At 39.0% G+C, this 15,000-nt stretch overlaps 1 long non-coding RNA gene across 1 annotated transcript in view; it reads right to left on the bottom strand.

Annotated features, from left to right (window-relative positions):
* The window catches only part of LOC141421338 (uncharacterized), a 44,120-nt gene extending 36,467 nt beyond the window's left edge, over positions 1 to 7,653 (bottom strand). The window contains exon 1 of the long non-coding RNA XR_012445931.1: positions 7,519 to 7,653. This is a non-coding gene — a long non-coding RNA (uncharacterized lncRNA). The remainder of the gene's footprint in view (positions 1 to 7,518) is intronic.
* Between the last annotated feature and the right edge of the window lie 7,347 nt (positions 7,654 to 15,000).

Raw genomic sequence — 15,000 nt, 5'->3', positions numbered from 1 at the left:
CTCAACTAGCAAACCAAATCCAATAGCAAATTTAAGAGATCATACATGATGATCAGGTGGGATTTATCTCTAGAATGCAAGGATGGTTTAACATACAAAAGTCAAATGTATAAACAACATTAAAGAATAAAGGCTAATTACCAGGTGCAGTGGATATGGGAATATCCAATCCTGGCTACTTGTGAGGCAAAGATTGGGAGGATCATGATTCAAGGACAGTCCTGCCCCCCCACTCCAGCAAAATAAAGTTGATGAGACTCCATATCAACAAACAAGCTGAGCATAGTGATTAGTTTCTATAATCCCACTAATCAGGAGGCATAAGTAGAAGGAATTCAGTCCAAGGCTAACCTTGTACAAAAAGCAAGCTACTACCTGAAAAATAAACTGAAGAAAAAAGGACTGGAAATATGACCCAAATGGTAAAGCGCCTGCCTAGCAAATGTGAGGACCTGAGTTCAAAACCTCAGTATTGAAAAAAAAAAAAAGAAGAAAGGATAAAAGTCACATGAATGTCTCAATAGATTCAGAAAGAATGTTTGTCAAAATTGAGTGCCTTTTCATGATAAAAATTTCAATAAATTAGAAATAGAATGAAAATACTTCAACATAATAAGGTCCACATATGTAAAGCAAACAGCTAACATAATACTGACAACAGAAAACTGAAAGCTTTCCTTCTAAAATCAGGGATAAGGCAAGGATGTCCACCCTCATCACTTCTATTCAACATAGTACTAGAAGACCTAGCCAGAGCAACTAGGCAAGAAAAAGAAATAAAGGGCATCCAAATTGGGATGAAAGAAGGAAAACTGTCCCTATTTTCAGACTACCTGGTCTTACATAGAGAAAATTCCTAAAGAACCTATTAACAAAGAAAACTTGTCAGGTATCATACACATCATGGATGTGCAGGACAAAACACAGATCCGTATTCTGAGTGGGATGGCACAAGATTTTCAGCATGCTACTTAGAATGGTGCATAATTTAAAATTTATGAATTATTTGTTTCTGGAATTTTCCATGGAATAGTTTCAGACTATGGTTGGCTGGAGGTAAATAAAAGCAGAACTGAAACTAAGGATGGACTGCTATTCATTGTTATTAACTATAGTTATCACGTTATAAAGCAGATTTCTCAAATTAAAAAAAACTGTTCAAAGTAATAAATTAAATAAAATTGTAGGATACAAAATCAATATACAAAAATTATTCCATTTCTTTACACTAACAACAAACTACTTGAAAAGGACATTAAGAAAATTTTCTTTACAACAGCACCCATGAGAATATAACACTGAGGAATAAACTTAACTAAGGAAAGAAGGACTTGTATACTAAAAATACTAAAAATCACAAAACACTGATGAAAGAATTTAAAGAAGACACAAGCAAATGGAAAGACATTGCATGTTCACAGATTACAAGACTTAATTCTATTTAAATGCTCATACTGTTCAATGTGATCCACAAATCCAATGCAATCCCTAACAAAATCCCAGTGGTATTTTTTACAAAAATATAAAAACGATTCTATGACTCATGTAGAACTACAAAAGCTACAAATAGCCAATCTTAAGAAGGAACACCAAAGCTAGAAGCATCACAACTCCTGATTTCAAAATGTATTAAAAAGCTAAGGCAATTGAAACAGCATGGCACTGGCATAGAAACAAACACATAGACCTAATGGAACAGAATAACTCAGAAACAAATATATCTATATATAATCAGCTTATTTGCAACAAAATTGCTAAAAATACACAAGAGGGAAGCAATAGTTTCTTTAAGAAATAGTATTGGAAAAATTGGACATCCACATGCAAAAAAATGACATTAGATCCTTTTCTTATCATCCACAATAATAAACTCAAAACAGATGAAAGGTATAAATGTAAGACCTAAAACTATAAAACTTTTCGGAGAAAACAGAAAAGAAACATCAGCAGAACAATGCAATCACAGGGAAACAACAGAATGAAAAGCCACTGATGGAACGGGAGAAAGCATTTGTAACCCACCTGTCTGACAAGAGGTTGATCTCCAGGATATTAGAGACTCATACAACTCACTAACAATAAAACTAGTGACCTGATTTTTAAAATGGGATATCAATTTGAACAGACATTTCTCTAAAGAGGACATACAACAGGCATATGAGAAAATGTTCAACACCACTAATCATCAGGGGAAATCAATCCAAACCACAAGATATCATCTCACACCTCTACCATCAAAACAAAACAAAAGACAAGAGTCAGAAAGTATATGAAAAAAGGAAAGTCTTGTACATTTTTGGAGGGAGTGTAAATTGGTACAGCCACTATGAAAAATAGTATTGAAATTCCTCAAGAAATTAACAATAAAATTACCATATGATCCAACAATTTTACTCCTGGGAACTTAACCAAAAGAACTGAAATGAAGAGTTGGAATGGATACTAACTTTCCTACATTGTTTATTGCAGCATTATTCATATTAGCTAAGATATGGAAACAATGCAATGCCTATAAACAGATGAATAAAGAAAAATGTGGTATACACATGCCATGGAATACTATTCAGTCTTTAAAAAGAAGAAAATCCTGCCATCTGTGAGAACATGGGTGAACCTGGAGGACATTTTGCTAAGTGAAACAAGCCAGTCACAGGCAGACAAATACTGCACAATTCCACTTACATGAGGTAGCTAAACTAGGCAAATTCATAGAATTTGAGAGGGGGAGAAACATGGAGTCACTAATAAATTTGCAAATATTTTTGGTTAAACAAGATGAGTAAGTTCCAGAGCTCTGCTGTACAACACTGAACCTGTAGTCAAAAACACTCTTAAAATTTTAAGAGATCAAAACTTACATTAATAGCGCTTGCCACAATGACAAATTTTTAAACTTTGGAAATCACCTTAACAGCCATTAGTGGTAGAAAGGATTAGAATATGTTATGATAGCACTTACTGCTACTGAAGTATGCACTTAGAAAAGGTGAAAAAAGTAAGTTTTATCTTATGTATATTTTACTACAATTAAAAAGAAAAAAACTTTTAAGAAAAAGAATGATTGAATTCAATAATTTGGTGAGTAAGCTATGAATAAACCATTTTACTCGTGGAACAAGAACAAGGTAGAGTCCATATTTCTTCTTGGTGGTCAAGTCACCTGCCTGGTCATTGTGGAAAGTGACCACTGAGAGCAAGAGTCCACCCCAGAGCCCTCGTCCTCCATCACTTCTACCTAAGTGCCTCTTAAAGCCCCCAGAGTGTTTCTTTTAGATGACTTATCTGTTTCAAACTATGGAAGAAAAAGAATAAAGGAAGACAAGCAACTGTGAAAAACAGCTAGATTTCATTTTCAAAATGGAGAGGAGCAACATATGCAAGATAGATGGTGGTCTACTTTGGGAGCAAACATAGGTCTGACAGCACTGGGTTTGAATTCCAGACCCACAACTAAGTGTGGATGGAGGCATTCAGGAAGGACAGTCTCACTGTCCCACAGTCAGCTGGGGCTGAACTCCAGCTCCAAGATCAGTCACAAGGTCCATGAGAATCATACATGAGAATAACTTGCAAAAAGCTGAAAAGGCAAACCAAACACCAGCACCCTGAAAGAAATATGCTCCAGAATTTCCAGAAAAGTCCCCCTGGTTGAGAGTTGAAGTGTGTGGGGTTTGTATTCTAAACATACACTTTTACTTTAGACTTAGTGATTCTGATCAAATTAGCTAAGTTTTCTAAAGATGATTTCATGCAAAGTGTTTGTAAGATTGAGAAACAATAATTGACCATGTCGAAGAAGAGTTACCTGTTTTCCACATTTATTGCTCTTAAATGAGAATGGCTTTGATGGTCCCAATGGCACTTTCCCTGGGAAGGAGCAAGGCCAGCCAGCCTCAGCAGCCTTAGAAGAACTCACAGCACTGTGGCAGGAAGGATCCTGACTCACCCCTAGGACACGTGGCCTGTGGAACTGTGGCAGGCCAGGGCCACTAGGTGAGATGATGAGGCAGGGACCCCCCTCGCACTGCCTCATATGGGCAAAGAGAGGGTAGGACTGAGAGACCAGATGCCTGCTGTAGGGCATCACGCTGAAAGGTGGTAATGGTGGCAGTGGTGATTATTGTCACCCACGTCCCCTGCACCATCGTAGGCTGCTGTGAAAGTTAGAGAAGCAAGCATTTTGCTTGCACACTATACTTTGAATATTTTCCTGATTTCTGTACCAGAAGATTTTTTTTTTCACAAGGCTTTTTTGTATTTATTGTCAAATTTTCCATCAGGTTCCATTCTAGTAACCACAAATGAGACTTAGATTTTGGGTTTGGAGTTGCTCATGTGGGCAAAACCCAGCACTTGTACAAGCAAAAGTAAGGGTGGTAAGGAACTTCTCATTCCACTTAACTGTGGAAAAACTCAGCTCATGAGATCAACATCCACACAGAGGCCGGTGGTCAGGCTCGCACTGAAGGGGCCACGCCATGTTGCCTCAGGCAGCCGGCCAAGAGCAGGTGTCTTTCCTTCAAAAGCCTGTTAGTGCATTCCATAGCCAGAATTGGACCTCTTAGAATTATTCCAGGAAAACAGAGTTATTACTCAAACTACCCATATGTGGGAAATGGCTCCAAACTGGGCTGCAGCCTTATGTACCACTGTACCACTCCACCACAAGTACTGTGCTAATAATTCCAAAAAATAAGAATGTACTATTAGCAGAAAAAGAATTCCCTAGCTGCTGAAAATGTTTTTCTTTCAAAAGAGATAAAACACCGTGTAAAAAAAATCCCTTAGCTATTCGTTGGCCCAATATTCACTTTTCTACATCTCTGCACTGATTTACCTTTTCGTCAGTTAAAACCTAAAGAATCTTTTCCCATCTGCAGACAGTCTTTGAAACACTTGTGATCCACAATGTTTAATTTCAGAAGTCAATTTCAAAAAGATTCTCTTTATAAGTTCTTCTCTTGCTCCTGGGGACCACAAGAGTTTCTCCACAAAAATCCTTGGTTTGCATCCAGAGCTTATCTCATGATTCCTGTGTCCTCCCAGAAGTGGTGTCCTTGTCATGTGACCTCAGAGAGCCATCAGGACAACCAGGTCAGCCTGACTCCCCAGCCAGGAAACAGCCCTTGGCAATTTTCAGTCTGTCTACATCCTCTCAGATGTACACTCTGAAGGTAAAGGCAAATAAATATTTCTCTAGTCGAAAGAATTTAAATATTTTCCAAGGAAACAGTTTTCTAGTTTGTGAACATTTTTCTAGAAGTGGATGATCCCAAGCTGACCGCAAGTGTATCTTTAGAAAGATAGATTCACTGTAATTACCCATGACTTATAAAGCACATTAGGCAACAGTGTGCGTAAGTAAACAGAGGGCTTCTGGGCGGCATGACTCACAGGAGTGCTTGGGGAAGATCACAAAGTTCCAACTAGGTAATGAGCACTTTGTAGAGGACAATGAAAGAGCAGAATCCTGCTTTCCCATTAGCTGGGTGAAGCTTAGATTTCTGAGAGAAATGAGGAGTCTTTGAGCAAGAATAGCCACACTATTGCTTTAGTTAGGTCTCATTAGACATGTGGTTTGTGGCCCTTGCTGAAAGAAGTGCTTTCTCAAAGGCTTTAATCTACTTGTCATGATTAGAAATTATTTATTATACCCCCAAACTTCAGAATTCCCATGCAGGACAGTGAAATATGTTGTCTTTATACTCCTCTTTGTTAGTGAGCACTCGAATATATGAATGCATATACACATTCCTTACACATGTGCATACATGCAAACATGTATGCATATGTTTGTGTGTTGGCATTGTGTAACATGTATGTATGTGTGTGTATGCATATGTATATGTGTGTATACATATAACGGCTTCTGTGATAGAAGATACTCTGACATTAAAAACTGTCATGGCAATAATCATGAATATGGTAGGCCTTTTCTCATATTGATCCACTTTTATCTAGGTTTGAAGTCAGATTACTATTACTACTAGGAAAATGGACCTCTGTAGGAAAACTTCTGCTGGTTTAGTTCTACTGTTGATATTTTTCTTAGTCACTTTGTCATGTTTATCACAGAATCTATACTTTTTGTCACCTTTTAAACCAGCAGTTGTCAACAGGGGTTGATTCCTGCTGGAATCAACCAAAGGACATTTGGCAATGCCTGGAGACATTTTTGGTGTGATGTCACAAAAGGGCAGTGGTGCAGGGTAACTCCTGGCATCCAGTGAGTGATAGACAGGGATGCTTCTAAACATTCTACAATACACAGAGTATTATATAATAGCATTATTATATCATTACTAATGTCAATATTATATCATTATAATTGATAATGTATTATCCTGCCCCAAATGCCAAGAGTACTGAGCTTGAAGAACCTGTACACACTAGAAGCCCTTCTCTTGCTCAATATTACCATGTCTTTGTAGCTTTCTAAAATTCTGTTTATGCAGAAGACTTTTCTCAATAATCAACCTAAACCATATTGGCATACTGATAACTACTCTCCCTTCAGGGTCAGAAGCATTCATAGCTTGCATATTTAATTGTGTTACTGTGCCTGCTTTTGGCCCTTCCTGTCTTCTCCTCATCTGCCTCTTATAAGACATGTGCCATTGAATTTGCAGTCACCTGGTTAATCCAGGATGATCTTGTCTCAAGATCCTGAATTATAGACCGTTTTCCAGAATAAGATCACATTCTTAAGTTCTGGGCAGACATACCTTGTGAGAGACCACCATTCAAACCACCATACTTTGTGTGTGCGGGTACACACACACATGCACACACATTCTAAATAACTGTGACAAAGCCAGTCTTAAAATAAGCAAAATATTTTCTCAAAATATAAACTTTAGCATATTCTTACTTGGATAAATAGCTTTTGCCTATTGAATTTTTAAAATGCATCCTCTCTGTCTATAAGTTGCTTAAAATAAAGACCAGGTACCAGAAAACCTGGTGACTTGAGAGAATTCTAGAAAGAAATTAGCAGGTCTATCCCCTGAGTAAATAGCATATATTATTCGAGCTAGATGTAATTCAGCACAATTTAAAAGGTGCACAACTCCACAATGCTAGGGAGATCTAAAAGGCTTCATTTTTCCATTGTTTCATCAAGGAGGATAAGAATGACCATGGAGTTCAGGTGAACTTTCAAGAGGAAAAAGATCTTGAAACATCATTTTGTTAAAATCTCTTATTTTAGAAATTGGGACACTTAAGGCTTCTATCTTTCATGCCTTGCCCAAGAAACACTGAGACACAACACTCAGCACTGAGAAGTTCGATGCTGTCATTGAAGACCCACGTTCTAAGCTGCATTAGTTCTAACCTGCCTTTCTCTTGTAATGTAAATCCATTCTCCTGACCTCTCCTTTTTCTCTTTGGCACAGATCTTCTTAGAGAGGAGGCCACTATCCATAAGAAACATTCTTTTCTTGTACCCCATGTAAGTCAGCCATAAGGAAATGCCATAGACTATGCAGTATAAACAAAAGAAATGTGTTTTCTCACAGTTCTGAAAGACAGAAGTCTAAGGTCAGGGTGCCAGCGTGGTCAGGCTCTTGTGAGGGCCCTTTCTGGCTTGCTGATGGCTGTCATCTCATTGTGTGCTTGAATTGCCTTCTCTCTACCCATGCGCCCAGAGACAGAGACAGGAAATAGAGAGGAATCGCTTTCTCTCATTATATGGTCAACAATCCTATTGGATTAGGACCGCACCCTCAGGCCCTCATTAAAGTTTAACTACCTCCTAAAAACCCTGTCTCCAAATACAGCCACACTATGAGTTAGGACACAAACATGAATTTGGGAGGAACAAAATTCAGTCCATAGCAAATCTCGTACCACTTTATGTCAACGAAGAGTATTATACTTTTCAAAATGCTTTTTTTATTTTTTGGCAGTACTGGGATTTGAACTGAGGACCTCAAGCTTGCTCAGCAGGTGCTTCACCACCCCAGCTCTTTTTGCTCTGGTTATTTTTGAAAACAAGTCTCATTTTTTGCACAGGCTGGCTTGGATTGCAGGCCTCCTATGTCATGCTTCCTGCTGTAGCCAGGATGATCAGCAGGCACCACCCAGCTTTTTCCCCAGGCTGGCCTCAAACCAAGATCCTACCAATCTCAGCCCTCTCAAGTAACCAGGATTACAGATGTGAGCCAACAACACCAGGCTCAAAATGCTTTTTTATCTTGTTTAGTGCCTATAACTTTACTCTATTTAACAAGTGAGAAACTGAGGTTCACAGAAGCCAGCTGGCTGGCCCAAAGTCATACAGCTAGTAAGAGGCACGCTGAACTCAACTCAACCCTTTTGTTCACAGTCAGAGCTCTTTCCCAGTGTCCAAGATAACCTTTTGTATTGGTCACGTTATGATCATTGTCCTTGTAAAGTATCTATGGACACTAAAAAGACACATGGTTTCTAACAAGGTCTTTAGAGGGGCCTCCTGTGAAAGTCTGACACTGAAATTCTAATACTGGACCATCTAACACGTGAGTGACTTGAACCCCATAGAATGGAAACAGCTTAATATGTCATCTGTTCTCATGTGCACCAGGAGTATGACTTGAGAGGAAATTCAGCTGTTCTCACAGTAAGCTATCTAGTTCTGAGAAAAAAAACAAAGTCATAAAGGAATAAATGATTATTCACGGTGCCAAAAGCACATGTATTTTGAACAAGAAAACATTATGTTAAAGAATGTGGAGGGAAAAACCTGATGTAGATTCATTGAATGAGCTTTTCACTGAAACTTGTAAAACTAAATGTAAGAAATGTGTCATTCCATATGAGAACTCAAGGTTTTATCAAATATACAAAGCAAAATAGTGTGCATTGACAATGATATAAATCTCTACATGAGTGTGAATATGAACTTAAAATATTTTCACTGTAACATAAAGTTTTAAAAATTGTCACCTTACTGGTAAGTATTACTAATTTTTATAGGTGTGAGGACACTAATATTATTATAGAAGATGAATTACTTTAGCGATAAATATGGAAGTAAATAGTATTTTATTTACTTCTTGGTTCATGATTAAAATTTAAAAAATGAAGTAAATATTCAATAAATCTCAGTGATGTTTCTATAGTGGCTCCTTACACTAGCCTCTTTTCTTTCCAAAGAGTTTGTCTAAAGATATTTCTAAAAGTTCACAATTTAAAAAGTAGTATATATTATAAAGTTACCAAAATTTTATAAGCAAAATACTATTAGTTTTTTTTTGATAGAATATAAAACTATTTGGTAGTGTATGAAAAGATAGTGGAACATATGTCTATTTGGAAAAACACCCACTCCTGTAATTTCTGCTGCTATGAGAACACACATTGATCAGTAGAACAACCTTAACTGACCTTATTTTTAGAACTGAAAAAAAGAAATCCCTTTGAGCAGGACAGGCCAGTTTGATTTCAATAGCTAGCATTATTCATCTTGTGACCCATGATAAATGCTAAGCTATGCCATCAGGAGAATCTGGTCCACATGTAACTAACATTGAAAGCAGAAGTTTGGTGGCACCAAAACAACAACAGAAAAAATCCACACACACACACACATATTCTTTTAGGCTTCAATTTGAAAGATTTTTAGAAAGATTACACACACATACACATTTTTTTAAAAGTCAGAGGTAGTTTTTTTGTCACTTGCTCTGAATTTTTCCCTCAAGACGAAATAGGAAGCCAATTCAGGGTAGCTAGTAAATTCGGTCATTTTAAGGGCCCCATGCTTCCCCTCCTCTTCTCATGCAATTCTTGCTCCTATCCAGAAGCACAGCAGCCAGATAGAGGACAAATGTGACCTTGGGTTTAAGTGGAAGTTTTAGCCTACCTGAGGGGCTTTTATTCAAATAAAGCTTCCCATTTTATTTCTCTTGTGAATGGTGTGAGTGTGTGTGAGAGCAGGAGGCAAATATACCAGGAAAGCCCATCTGTCACAGGCTCATACTCTCCCCACCCCCGACTCTGGGGACGCCATTTTGCCTCTGGAAGCTATTAGTCACCATCATCTCCCAGTTTGCAGTTATCACAATAAATTTATTATTTTATTTGACAAATAACTCTGCAATTGACCTCTGAAGATTAGAGAATTTAGAAACATGTTAGGTTAGAAAAGATGCTAACCCAACTGACAGGAAAGAAGACTAAACCTTACCTTACAGGAGGAAGACAAATGAGGTGTGTGTAAGCATGAACACACATCTGTGAGCTCTCACACAATTGTCCTGGGAGTTTAGAGGAGCAAATGTATGGTTTCTACCTGGAACACAGAGGGGGTAGAGACAAAGAAGTAGTGTAATCAGTGGATGGGCATTGCAATTTTAGGAAATGTTGAAATTGTATATATAATATTTTCCTGTTAACAAAGAAATAAGTGTTTCTTTTAAAAGAGGTATTAGAAATCACATGGTCCCTGGAAATAGGGCACTATTTGCATCTTGCTCCATGGCTTTCCAGATACTCAGGTTTTCCCTGAAAATCTAACTTTGAAAAGACCTAATCTGTCACCATCAACCCTACTGTTAAAATTTGGGATGACAAAGATCAGAAAACCCAAATGAGATTGGCTTAAACAGGAAGGAATTTTAATCCAGAGGTTCAAATGATTCACTCTCTGCGCTGTGAACTGAATGTTTGTGACAACTCCTTCTACCACCACAAAACTCATGTTGAATCCCAGTTCCCAAGGTGATGGTATAAGGAGGTGGGGCCTTTAGAAGGTGATTAGGTTATGAATGGCATTAGTTCCCTTATTAAAAAAAAAAAAGAGAGAGAGAGATGTCTTGTCCTTTCCATCAGGCCAGGTCATAGTGAAAAGACAGCTATCTAAGAAGCAAATCCTCACCAGACACACTGTCTACCAGTGACTTGATCTTGAGCCTCCCAGCATGCACATCTGTAAGAAATAAATTTCTGTTGTTTATAAGCTATCGAGTGTGTAACATTTTGTCATAGCAGCCCAAACAATCTCAGGCACTGTCCCTCAGACCTGCTATACTTCATAACAGAGTCAACTGCAAGCTTTCTCTCATGACACAACAGCAAGAGTCTCTAACACCCCACATCGTAATCCCTGAGGACAGTTGCTTTTGAAAAGACCATGGACTCATTCTGCTTGGAATCAACTTCTTTGACCAAGGGAGACAAAGAACTCAGGAATGCTAAATGTCTGGAAAGAGGAGAACATGTCTTCCATCTCTAAGAGTAAGCAAAGCGGTGCTGTGCATGCCACAGTGTCCCAGAGAGATGAGTACATGGGTTCTTTACATTTTCCTACAAAGAACCCTAAATATCTAGCAAATAACTCAGAATTGCTGTCTCATATTCTTAATAGTCTAACTTTGTTGCTAAGGGAAGCCTTGCCTGGTTCCTCCTTCCTTCAGGCCAATCATTGGCTCAACTGAGTGGCATCTCAGTTCCTTGGAATATAGACTCAGCTGACTACCAAGCTAGAATCTCCCCACCCTGCACCCTGCCAATTCTCCCCTCTCTCTCTCTCTCCTCTCTCCTCTCTCATACACACATCTCTCAAAAACAAATTCTGTCTTTAGCATTGTTCAATATACTGTCAATTCATAGGGCCTTTTGAAAGACAGCATTTTGGACTTTCAGATCAGATCATTGTTTTGTATGTGCAGCAGGGAACAACAAATCGAAGATACATTTTGTTCTACCAGGAATATATGTCATTACATAATTACACAGGGATGATAGACTACATGGTACTGGGAACACCATGCTGTCAACTTGCTGCCTCCCATGGGTGCCAACTTATGTCCTTGGCAGGTTTAGGAGGCTGGGGTGAGTTTAAAGGACCAATTTCTAAAGCAATGTCTGAAAGCCCACATGTCATAATAGCCACCTGAGGGCAGAGCCACCTCTATGAGGACTAGGATGGAGTCATCAAGGAGGACAGGTATATAAGAAAAGCATAGACTCAGAGTTGGTCCCATTGGATTGGAATCCTTGGCTCTGCAACCTACAAGCTTGAATGAGATAACCTTGTAAGAATGTAACCTTTGCTGCTTTGGGCCTCATTTTCCTTAGATATAAAAGGAGGATATATTTAAACTACTTATCTCATGGAATGATTCTGAAGATTCAATAGGATAACACACAGAAAGGTCTATCACGTAAGCCCTCAATAAATGTTTGCTGGCTGGATTAGCATCACCACCGTCACCACTACTAAAACTACACAGTGACCTAGGACACTACATACATGCAAAATAAAGAGTTGGGCTCAGTCTGCAGCCATACCACCCTGAATGTGCCCGATCTCATCTGATCACGGAAGCTAAGCAGGGTCAGGCCTGGTTAGTACTTGGATGGGAGAGCAGGGCTCAGTGACTCATATCTGTAATCCCAACTATTCTGGAGGTGATCAGAAGAATCATGGTCCCAGGCTGACTCAGGGCAAAAAGTAAGACCCTATCTAATAAATAACCTAAAAAGCAAAAGGTCTGGAGTCGTGGTCAAGGGGCACAATCACAAAGCCTTGATTTCAAACCCCAATTCACCAAAAGGAAAAAAATACAAAAACAGTTCCACCCCTTTCAAGTCATTGGTCTTGACCAAGTTACTGAAATTCCCCAAGACTTACATTAGCTACAAAATAGGAACAACAGGCAGTAGTGAAGATTGAATAAGTGTATAGCTTGCTTATTATTTTACCTATATGGCATGCCATTTGAAGGGTTTTGATAGGCCTCCCTTCCCTCAATACCTCCTCAAAGAAAAAGAAAATGTCCCCAATTGCTGTTTCTGTCCTAGACATCTAGAATTTAGGAGTAGGATCAGCAACCCTCAGTTTAAAGGCTGTGTTCATTGTTATATGTAAATGCCCTGGGGTTGCCAGGAGCAGGTACCTGGCCAACAGATCAGCAGTTTCAAGGATTTGGCAAATGCTTTCTGGGATGACAACTTTAGGGTGATGAGGAAAGGTGGGAGCTCTCAGCAGGGTAGTTATAGAGAGATGTCTACTACCCCAGAGCTCAGGGCAAAGCTCAAAGGGCAGCCTGGAGGCAGTATAACATTGGCAGTCCTAAACATGGTGCTGACCTTCTCAGGTTAGTCTAGGACTCCTGTCAGACAGTCCTATTAGACTCAGTATCCCATGTAGGCCACAGGGTCCAGATTATTCCCTAGCTTCTGGGCACAGCATCTCTTCAACACAGCTAGCCAACTTCTATGTTTATGAATGCTTTCTGTAGATTTTGAAAAACTAGGGTTTTCTGAGGAAATGTTAAGGCCACAAGTAACTAGTCCTGGAGTAGGTGGTTTAAACTCTCTCCATGGCCCTAACACTCTAGTCTTCTAAACAGTGTTTTAATGATGCTACAATTCCCCATCTTCAGATGTGGAGAAACTAGAGAACTAAATAATTTCCTAAAACCACAAAGCACAAAAGAGGCCAGGACTGTCTCGAAATAATGAGATGAGCCTAACCAGAAGAAGTCTCCAACTTATTAGCAGAACCAGTTTCCTAAGTTTTCATCTGTGCAGAGAATTTCCAAAAGAAATTTAGGACACGCTCTTCCTGGAGCACATTTTAAGATTCAAACAAACTAAACAATGGTGACCACAGGAACAATTTCTCCCTTCCCAGGTAGGAGGGTGTGAGGCCTGGACCCGGCTATTTCCAGCTCTAATTTCTCTGATAAGTGATCCGGTTACCTGGGTTACTAAGCTTGGATGGAAGCAAAGAGAGGTGGTGGTTCACACCGACTTTCAATTTTAATATGAGCAACTTTCATCAATTCCTCGGCACAGCCTTCCTTTCAAGTCTCTGCAGCCATCTCAAGGGAGAGAAACACAGAAATCTTTTTCTCTTCTCTATGGGCGTTTGTCACAGCGCCAGTTCCTAAGTGCACAAACTTTTGGCAGGCCGAATCACTTTGATATACTTTTCCCAGGATTCAAAAAGAAAAGATAAACAAAGAACTTGTGACTTCAAGGGGAGCAAAGGTAGCCAGGAGTTTATGAGATGAGCCTTAACATTTCTGGCAAGGAGAGGCAGCGTCAATGAGAAATCACCTTGTCAGTGGCTTCTGAGGTTTGGGCCTGCAGGCATTTTCTAGGCTGGCTCGTGAGGATTTGCTGCTATTTTTTGCAGGTAAAGCAGAGGGCAGCGCCTGTCAGCAAAGGGTGATACTCCCAGCTTTTGTTTTGCTTGGCTTATTCTCCACTTTTGGAAAAAGTATTACTCATGTACAACTGGTTCTCAAAAAGTATTTGGGTTTTCTGTAACAATATTTCTCAATGAATTGAGTCAAACAGGAAAGGCAAACAGTTGATATTTTCTTGATTTTTATGAGACCAAACAAGATGTGTCTAATTAAAACTTTTTTAATATCTGGGCCCTAACAACATTGACAATGGGTTTATTTCTTCTAGGATAAGAGTTGTTAATAACCACATGGAGATTCAAATGCTTAACAGCAAATGGTGTGAAGATGAGGCTGGATTTCAACATTGGCCCTATTTCCACAATCTGCTTTCACTTTTTTGTAGCTATCTGATGTTTCCTTAGCAGTCAGCCTTGTCTCACTGTCTGAATAAGACAGACTTCAACCAAAGTGACTACTTTTGGATAGTGTACTTCTCTGGATATTTGCCAAGACTTTGAGATGTAAGAAATAAAAACTCATCTTCATTTTTTAATGGAATTGGATTAAGGCCAAGGAAATAATAGCACAAGTCAAGTGCCTTCAATGATGTTGTGTTAATGACATCATAATTGGAGCTGAGTTAGGAAACCTCACAGGATCTCAGCGGTTATATTCACTAATTCTTTAGTCGATCTAATTGCTTTCTTCCCACTCTGCAAAATTATGAAGAAGGCAAACATCACCTAGCCTAGGGAGTATGTGGTTCTGTTTCTGTAAGCAGAGGATGGAAGAAAGGGGGACTTCATGTCCCTGACCTTCTAGTTCCATGTTGCAGGTGAGCATGGTCTAACAGAGATGCCAACTGCTTCAGACT

The sequence above is a fragment of the Castor canadensis genome, chromosome 3 (genome assembly GCF_047511655.1).
Source record: "Castor canadensis chromosome 3, mCasCan1.hap1v2, whole genome shotgun sequence".
NCBI classification, from domain to species: Eukaryota; Metazoa; Chordata; class Mammalia; order Rodentia; family Castoridae; genus Castor; species Castor canadensis.
The sequence above is the reverse complement of the archived record's forward strand: the minus strand, read 5'-3'. Positions and strand labels throughout refer to the sequence as shown.